The sequence below is a fragment of the Dryas octopetala genome, chromosome 4 (genome assembly GCF_963921425.1).
Source record: "Dryas octopetala chromosome 4, drDryOcto1.1, whole genome shotgun sequence".
NCBI lineage: Eukaryota > Viridiplantae > Streptophyta > Magnoliopsida > Rosales > Rosaceae > Dryas > Dryas octopetala.
The window spans coordinates 4,928,497-4,937,685 of NC_141369.1; the positions used below are offsets into that span (position 1 = coordinate 4,928,497).

The 9,189-nt window shown below is 39.7% G+C and overlaps 1 non-coding gene across 1 annotated transcript; it reads right to left on the bottom strand.

Annotated features, from left to right (window-relative positions):
* Positions 1 to 719: 719 nt before the first annotated feature.
* Positions 720 to 826, bottom strand: LOC147286276 (small nucleolar RNA R71). Its single transcript, XR_015122165.1, has one exon. It is a non-coding gene; the product is annotated as a small nucleolar RNA R71 (small nucleolar RNA).
* Between the last annotated feature and the right edge of the window lie 8,363 nt (positions 827 to 9,189).

Consider the following 9,189-nt stretch of genomic DNA (forward strand, 5'->3'; position numbering starts at 1 on the left):
TGCACTTTTCCTGGTTTGACCAGGATTTCACTCGTTTTCCTGGTTTGACCAGGAAATGTCCCAAAATGGCTCCATTTGCTTCTTTTTCTCATTTCTGCTTCATTTGACCTGAAAACACAAAAACAAGACAAGAAACACAAAATAGCGAGTTCTAACACTCTAGGTTAAGGAATTAGTATCATAAAGTGATGCAAAATGCACACTCATCAGTGTGTTTTATGAACCTTGAAGTCGTTGCAAGGTTAGAGAGGCTCAAAAACGAAGCGTTAGGTACTTTTCACGTCAGCCCTCAACCTAGTGCATCAGATTCGAGTAGTGAGGATATTGGAAGCGTCGAAATGGCTGGAGCAAATGAGAATGTGCCGCAGCCCCTGAGTCACTTTTCAGCACCCTTGCTGCCCACTCAACCGTCTTGCATCCGTTATGCAACAATAGCCACTGATTTCGAGATCAAGAGTGGTCAGATCCACTTATTGTCGAGTTACCATGGTCTGAATGGGGAGGATCCGATCCAATTCATGAAGGAGTTTTCTGGGGTATGTGAAGCCGCACAATTGAGGGGGTTGAATGCTGATCAGTATCGTTTGAGGATGTTCCCTTTCGCGCTTAAAGACAAGGCAAAGAGGTGGTTGTATTCGCTGCCCAGTGGTTCCATTTCGACTTAGGATGATCTTTCGAACAAGTTTCTTAACAAGTTCTATTCCTTTTCCAAGACCAATTCAATTGGGAAGGAGATCCTTGGATTTGTGCAAAAAGCTGAAGTGCCATTCCATGAGACTTGGGACAGATTCAATGAGTTGCTTACTAGCTGCCCGCACCACAACTTATCCCCTTGGTATGTGATTTGCTGTTTTTATCAAGGACTTTTGGAGAGAGATCAAGCTAAGGTTGATTCGGCATGTGGTGGTGCATTTATGTCGAAAACTGAAGATGAGGCTACATAATTATTTGAGTCACTTTCTTTGAGTTCTCAACAATGGGATTCTAATCGTTCAAGAGGAGGACCAAAGAGAAGGTTATATGAGCTGGCGGATGTGCCAAACACCATGGAGGGACAGATTGCTGAAATCAAGACTATGGTGCAGAAGTTGTCATTGGCTCAAGAAAAGTTAATGGGTGTGCAAGCACAAGGGAATGATGTGGAACAAGTGAATCAGATTGGGAACTATCCTAGGGTGCCATATGACCCGTATTCCAACACTTACAACCCTTGATGGAAGAATAACCCCAATTTTAGGTGGAGCAACACTAATGGACAGCAAGCTAGTGGGAGCAACAACAAGCCTTATGTGCACCCTAATGCCGAGAGGTCTAGCTTGGAGGACAAGCTTGCTCAGATTGCTCAAAGCACCACTTCCCTTGCTCAAATCACCAATGCCTTCATGAATCGGACCGAGCAGCAGATGCAAGCCAACTAGAAGGCTATTGCAAACTTAGAAAGCCAAGTGGGTCAGATTGCTACTACTTTGGGTCAGAGAGAGAAGGGAAAGTTGCCTAGTCAGCCCGTCGTCAACCCGAAGAATGAGGAGCATGTAAATGCCATTCTGAAGACAACTCCAAGAAAGAGAGTGAGAGTAATCAAGACTAAGGAAGTGATTGAGATCATGGATAGTGAGGAAGAGGAGGATCCAGACATGATTGAAGAGAACACGGATACACATGTGATTCCCCTCATTCCGGTCATTGACGTCACCAAGTTTCCAGCAGCCATGAGGGAATTGAAGTCCATTGAGAAAAAGGTTGAGGAGCAAGGGCATAGTCGCAACGTTCCTAGGGAGATTTGTGGTTATCTCTTTGCAACTTTTCCGAGCAAGAAGAAAGATCCGGGCTCGTTGGTCATACAGTGCAGCATAGGGGAGTATGAGATCGCCAATGCCTTAATTGACAATGGCTCAGCTATCAATGTCATGCCGCTGGTGGTGTTCAAGAAGCTTGGATTTGTGGAAGCTGATTTGCACCCGTTTGATTCAAACATTCGCTTCGCCAACTCTTCAGTCGAGAAAGCCCTTGGTATGCTTGTGGATGTTTTGGTTAGATGTCGTAATTTACTAATTCCCTCTGATTTCATAGTGCTAGATGTTCCGAGACTTCCTGGTGACGTGTCTACCCTTCTTGTGAGGCCATTTTTGTGCACCTCTAACATGGAGTACAAAGCAATGGAGTGCTTAATGAAGATTCATCACAACACCAAGCAAGAGGTGTACTGTCTCACTTCCGAGCCTCCGCAGAGCGAGGAGATCACTTTTTATGGAGATGAGAAATCAGAGATGGAGAACTTCTTCAGCCCGTTCTTGGGGAGTGTCGAGAGTAGCAATGGGAAGAAGAAGAGGAAAGGACGCAAGTAAAGGAGAGGCAATGTCAGGCTGAAGACAGAAAACCAAGCGCTGATTGGGAGGCAACCCAAGTTTTTGTTTTAAAGAATCTAGAAGGAGCATTGAAGACCAAGGAGGCGCGCCTACCCTTGGATTGTCCACGCTTGCGTATGCAAGTAGACAGTTTCCTTATTTCGCTTCATAAGACAATTTTTCATTTTGGTGTGTTTATTTGGTTTTGGATAGTTACAATTTCCCGTTTCGCTTAATTTGAGCATTCATGCATATATTTCTTAAACATTGAGGGCAATGTATCATTTAAGTGTGGGGGGAAAGGCATTTGTCATTTGTAGTGTTTTTAGGTTAGAACAAGTGTTTTAAGTGTTTTTAGGATAAAAAAATATAAAAAAATTTCGTTTATTTGGTGTCTTTAGGTTAGGAAACACTTTTACTGCTGTTTTTAAACTTAGGGTGTCAAACCAGCATCAAAATGCACTTTTTCTTTACATTTCATCCACCTTAGTGATGGATGTGAATCTTTAGAAGTGTGCGACATTGTTTTAAAAAAACAAAGTTTTTGAGTCTTTTTGTTTGTTTTGGATAGTTTTAAGTCCCCAACTAATTGATTTGATTGTGCACGATTGTTATGAGCATGTTTAGTATTGTGTGTATAAATGGTGTTCTTTTCATTCTAAGTGAGCTTTTGAGCCATGTTCTTAAATTCTTGAGTGTTGCGCGCCACTCTAATTCTATTGTTGTCATAAAAGTCGTTGTTTTGATCTCATTATCTTTCATTTGGTCATTTGCTTGCAATATGCATAATCTTCAATCAATGAGCTAGAACTCTTTTCTTGTGTACACAAAGCATGTCGTATTTGCATAACTCTTGAGAAATGAATTTAGGCCTTGTTTGTGTACCCCATAGCCTAAAAGCCTACCCATTACATGTTTTATCCTTAGCTACCCATTTTGAGCCTTTTAAGCCGTTTTCTTTGTTAACCCATACCAAACCCTAAGTTTGGGGGTGCTACACCCCTTTTACCCGTTTTACCTTATTTATGGTATTGCAATAAGTTTACATGTTGATTGAGGTGGAAAAAGAAGTGAAAATGCATAGCTTATACAAAAATGTGTCAGAAAAGTATGTATGCCATGCCCAAAGAAAAGAAAAAAGAAAGAAAGCAAAGAAAAGAGATGAGGCGGTTTCAAAAGAAAAAGTGAGCAAAAAGAGTTCATATTGAGCTGTGCAGTGCAAAGAAGCAAAGGATACCTCAGAATGTTCTATTAATGCTTGCAATTCCATGTATTTAGCCCTTTGTGTTTCCCTTTCATTTCAATCTCCTATCCTAGCCGAAGCCTTCATTATAACTCTGTTTAAGTTCTAGCTGATCTCAAGAGGTGTGTATTATACTTATGTGGAGTCTATTTGAGAAGGGAGTCTATGGTCATTGATTCTATTTCAAGCATTTTGATTCCTTTCCATGAGATCAGTATTTCTTTCTAAATATGCCCTTATTTCATGTACATATGTGAGCTAATTGTTTTGTTACATATTTCCTCTCACATATATCGTTGAGTGCACATACCAACCCAATTCTTGAGTGTTTATCATTGAGAGTATGTCATAATGAGGATTGGAGTTGAATCTATTGTGTATGTATTGATTTAGTTTTGTTTATCTAACACTTGGATTTGTGTCAAGGATGGCCTATATGACAATAGAGGAGTGAGGTATGTTATTTGAAATGTTATTAGAATTTGGAGAATGCAGTTTATATGCCTTACTTTCCTATGTGATTAATGGTTATGCGCATGAATTCAATTGTTGGGATGTTAGAGTCAGTTTTGAGTCTTTTTCTTTATTTTATTTGCTCGAGGACTAGTAAAATCTAAGTTTGGGGGTGTGATGAGTGTGCATTTTGCATCACTTTATGATACTAATTCCTTAACCTAGAGTGTTAGAACTCGATATTTTGTGTTTCTTGTCTTGTTTTTGTATTTTCTGGTCAAATGAAGCAGAAATAGGAAAAAGAAGCAAATGGAGCCATTTTGGGACATTTCCTAGTCGAACTAGGAAAATGAGTTAAATCCTGGTCAAACTAGGAAACGAGCAGAACTCCTAGTCAAATGATGATTCCTAGTCACACTAGGAAACATCAAGTCCAGAACCATCATTGTTGAGCCAGAAATGAGAAATCCTGATTGAAACAGGAATTCCTGGTTGAACTAGGAAACCTAACCCTACTAGGGAAAGGAGTCCTAATGACACTAGGAGACCCCAGCGGCAATATGGTCATTACGAGAAGTCGAAATAGATAAGGAATCCTTCATTTACAAGAAATCCTAGTTGAATTAGGAAAGGTTGGTCAAAGTCAACTCTATCAAGTCAAGGTTCCAGAAGCTTCTAGAAGGTGGTGGACATCCATGGAAATATATAGAGGGAAGAAATGAATTCAAATTCAAATGTAAATGAGGGGCAAAATGGGAAGTCAAAGTCAATGGTCAAAGGTCAACTATGACAAGTCAACAAGTCAAATGGGCCATGGACCTATGTGATGCTGAAATTAGAGGAGCCATGCATGCATGCATGTGCCTAACCCTTGCTGCCCAAGCCCAATGCGCCAAGTCCCAGCAGCCCATGCGCATAAAGGAAACCCTAGGAGGCCTTGCGTGAGTCACTTAAGCCCAAGGAGCAAGCCTTTGCCGCAAGCCCATCTTCTCCTAACCCTAGTTGCTGCCGCATACCCTAGCCTTGTCTCACAAGGATTTCTCCCTCACAACTATATAAATATATCATGTTCTCTCAAGCTTCAGACCTTTAGTTGCCTCATTATTTTTCAGAGTTTCAGAATTCCAAAGAGAGAGAGAGGTGCCGAGTTCTAGACAGAGAAAAAGAGAGGACTGGCAGCAAGGAAGAAGGAGCCTTTGCCGCAAGCCCTAGCTCACCCTAGCCGTGAGCCACTTGCTTGTGTGAGGTTCCCTTCTCTTCCTTGCCTTGCCGCAGCCCCCTCTCCATTGTTCTTTAATTTTTCTTCTAGAATTCTGAATTTATTTTTAGTTTGTGTTTCTGATTTTATTATTAATATGAATTGGGATTTTGTTTATTTATTTCAGACTTATTTTTATGTTTTAATTATGTAGGTTTATTATTCTATCTTTGTTGAGTGTCCAATTTGCATCATTTTATGATATTAATTCTCTAACCTAGAGTGCAAGAACTCGATATTTTAGGTCTTGTTAGTTTGTTTTAGTGTTTTGTAGGTTAAATGAAGCAATGATGGAGAAAGAAGCTAAATGAAGCTATTTTGAGCTAAAAATGAAAAAAATGAGAAAAAGAATCTTGAGGGAATCTTCTAGAAGGATCTGGAATCTGGAAGGAATCTTTGAAGAATCTTAGACAGAATCTTTTGGGGAATCTTTTTGGTCAAGGTTGACTTTTGGTCAAAGTCAATGGTCAAAGTCAATGGTCAACCGTGCCATATCATCATATGACATGGACCACACATGCACCCCATGCACTAAGGGCCATGCGCATAACCCTAGCCCAAAGGACCAAGGCCATGCGCCTATTGCTAGCCCAAATGGAGGAAGCCCAAGTGGTGCCATTCAAAGGTCCAAGAGCCCAAGCTTATGCCGCACCCACTCAGCTGATCCAAGGCCCAAATAATGAATCCTTCATGCTCAAGGAAAATCTCACAAGATTCAGTCAAAGATCACAAGAAATCCTAGTTGAAGAAGAAGTCAAAACCCTGGGAAATTGAACATGAATTTCGACAGTGATTCTGTACCTCTACAGATCGAATCAGGTGTCATGCCATACATGGTTGGAAAGCTACGGATGTTAGCTTCGTAGGGAATTTTACGGATTTCGATTCCGAGTTGCGTAGCTCAAGATATAGCCGTTTTAGTGGAGGTAGCGCAGCAGTTCCGCGAGCTGAAAAGGGAGTTACGCCCAAAAATAGCCCAAATCAGCCCAAGGCCCACTTTTGGCCGAAAATTAGAAGCCTTATGGGACAAGGAAAGCTTCACCTCCTCACTCCTATATAAGGACCCCATTCTCTCATAATTCAGGAGACAAATTAATTTTAGTTTTGCAATACTTTTCAGATTTCTAGAGAGAGAGTAGTCGACATTAAGAGAGAGAAGAAGAGGGCCACTTTGCCGCAAGCCCTAGCTAACCCTAGCCGTGAGGAATAGCTTGTGTGGTCTCTCTCTTTCTCCTTCTTGTGCCGCAGCCCTCTCTATGCTTTTTCTTAATTTTTTGTTATTTCAATTGTTTAATTAGTGTTGTTATTTGTTCAACAATGGATTGGGAATTTATATATGTTATGTTTCTTTTGTTTCTCAATTTATTTATGAGTTAATTTGATTGTTCTTGCATGTTAAGATTATGATGATATCCATATTATTTGATTCAATGTTGATTTATGGTTAATGAAATAAAGCCATGTGATTTTATGTGAAGTTTGCATGTGATTAATTCCTATTGTCTTGTTAAATTGATTCTAGTTGTTTTCATTCTTTGGCTGGCCACCTTAGGTATGTTTGCATCTAGTAAATGTTATGAAATTGAAAGTTGATAATCAAGCTAATCAATTCAGTAGGTAACAAGAAGATAACCTAAGAACTTATCTTTGATAAATAGGTTTCATAGATGTCATCTAGATCGATAATCAAGATTCTATCATGCTCTATGTGTTTGCTGTTTTCATAAGTTCTTAATGACTCTTGCATGGTTAACAGCTTAGGTAGACGATAATCAAGCTTCCTAGGAACATGTGAGTTAACTAAGTTAAGTAGCGATAATCAAGCTCTTAATTTATGAATAAGGAAAACATAGTTAGAGAGTGTCCGATAATCAAGGCCTTTCGGCTAGCAAACTTAATTATGTGTGTTTACATTGAATTGCATGTCACCATAATAGTTGTTATCTTTTAATATGTGATGGATTCAGATATCTTAGCATTGCAAGACAATCGGGTGTGTGCGTGTGTTTGGTGGTGTGCGTGTGTTTCACAACTTACAACCCCCCATATCGTGTGTGTGTGTTAGTGGATAGATCAAATTGATTTGATGTGTATTTAACCATTCCTCGTGGGATCGACCTCGTATTTACATGCTTTGCTATTGATGCGATTCGTGCACTTGCGAGTATACTTACAACCATGTTAGTTGTAGGTTAATTTTCAGGTATGCCATGCTTTAACAAATCGTTTATCCGTCTCTTGATGAATTAATTTGATGTTTGCATGTATTTAATTCTCATTATCTGATTGAATCCGTCACTAGTTGTTTGTGTCCTTTGACTGGCCACCTTAGGGTAATTGCATCTAGTTTATTTGTTAGGTTTAGCTGTGAAATAGTCAAAGACACTAAATCACAAGTAACAAGGGAATAAAGGATTATTTTTGGTAATGGTTTTGTGGGACCTCTATAAGGAAATAGTCAAAACTTATATGTTGTGCATGTTTGACGTTCTCATAGATCTTAATGACTCTTGCATGGGTAACAGCTGCCTTAGCTTAGTACTAGGGAACATGTAAGTTAACTGATTAGGGGAGGCCTAAGAAGCTCTTAATATATGCCTTAGGAGAACAATTGCGAGAAAGTAACTAGCCAAACCTTTTTAGCAGTCAAACTTTTATACATTGTGTTTGAATTAATTTGTCATTAGCCTTGGATGTTTAGAGTATGCATAACTGATTTGAAACTGAAAACTTGACATTGCAAGATAGGATAATGGGTGTGTGCGTGTGGTGATGTGTGCGTGTGTTTCCATCTTTCTAAACCCCTCATTTAGTTATTCTTTTGATTAATTGAACTAATTTGTTGTTTATTAAACATTCTCTGTAAAATCGACCTCGTGCTTGTACGCTTTGCTACTCATACGATTTGTGCACTTGCGAGTATACTTAGAATGAGCTATGCTTTTATTTTGTTCTAAGAAAACAATAAACAGCAGTCCGATAAGCCCATAATGCTTCGTTAAGCTTGGTAGACCAAGCCTTCCTATTGGCGAGCACAGTTCTTTCCAAAATGAACTTGATCTCACGATTAGAAATTTCCACTTGTCCACTCGTCTGAGGATGGTAAGGAGTAGCCACTTTATCCTTATTCCATATTTCTTCATCAAAGCTTCGAATAGCTTATTGCAAAAATGCGATCCCCCATCACTAATGATTGCTCTCGGGGTACCAAATCTTGCAAAAATATTGGTCTTAAGGAAATTCAGGACCACTCGAGCATCATTAGTCCTACAAGCGACAGCTTCCACCCACTTCGATACATAACCAACTCCCACTAGAATGTACTCGTATCCAAAAGAAGACGAAAATGGCCCCATGAAATCTATACCCCAAACATCAAAGATCTCGACTTCCAACATATAGTTCAGCGGCATTTGATCACGAGCAGAAATGTTTCCCATCTTCTGACATCTATCGCACGTGAGGTAAAACTGATGACAGTCATGAAAAGTAGTGGGCCAAAAAAAACCTGCTTGGAGAATCTTGTAAGCAGTCTTATTTCCTCCTCCATGGCCTCCACACTCTTTAGAATGACACATCTCAATAATATTCCTTTGCTCCATTTCCGGTACACATCGTCTTATCAACTGATCTGATCCATATTTGAACAAATAAGTATCATCCCACACATACTGTCTGACATCATGTAACAACTTCTTCCTTTGGTAGTGTGTCAAATCATTGGGCAACACTCCACTCGCTAGATAATTCGCTATGTCAGCATACCATAGAGTAGTTAAGATGGCAAGAAGTTGCTCATCTGGAATGATTCTCGTAACGGTAATGTGTCCTCTTCAGATTGTTCCTCATTGACAAGTCTACTCAAATGGTCTGCTACCACATTTTCACAA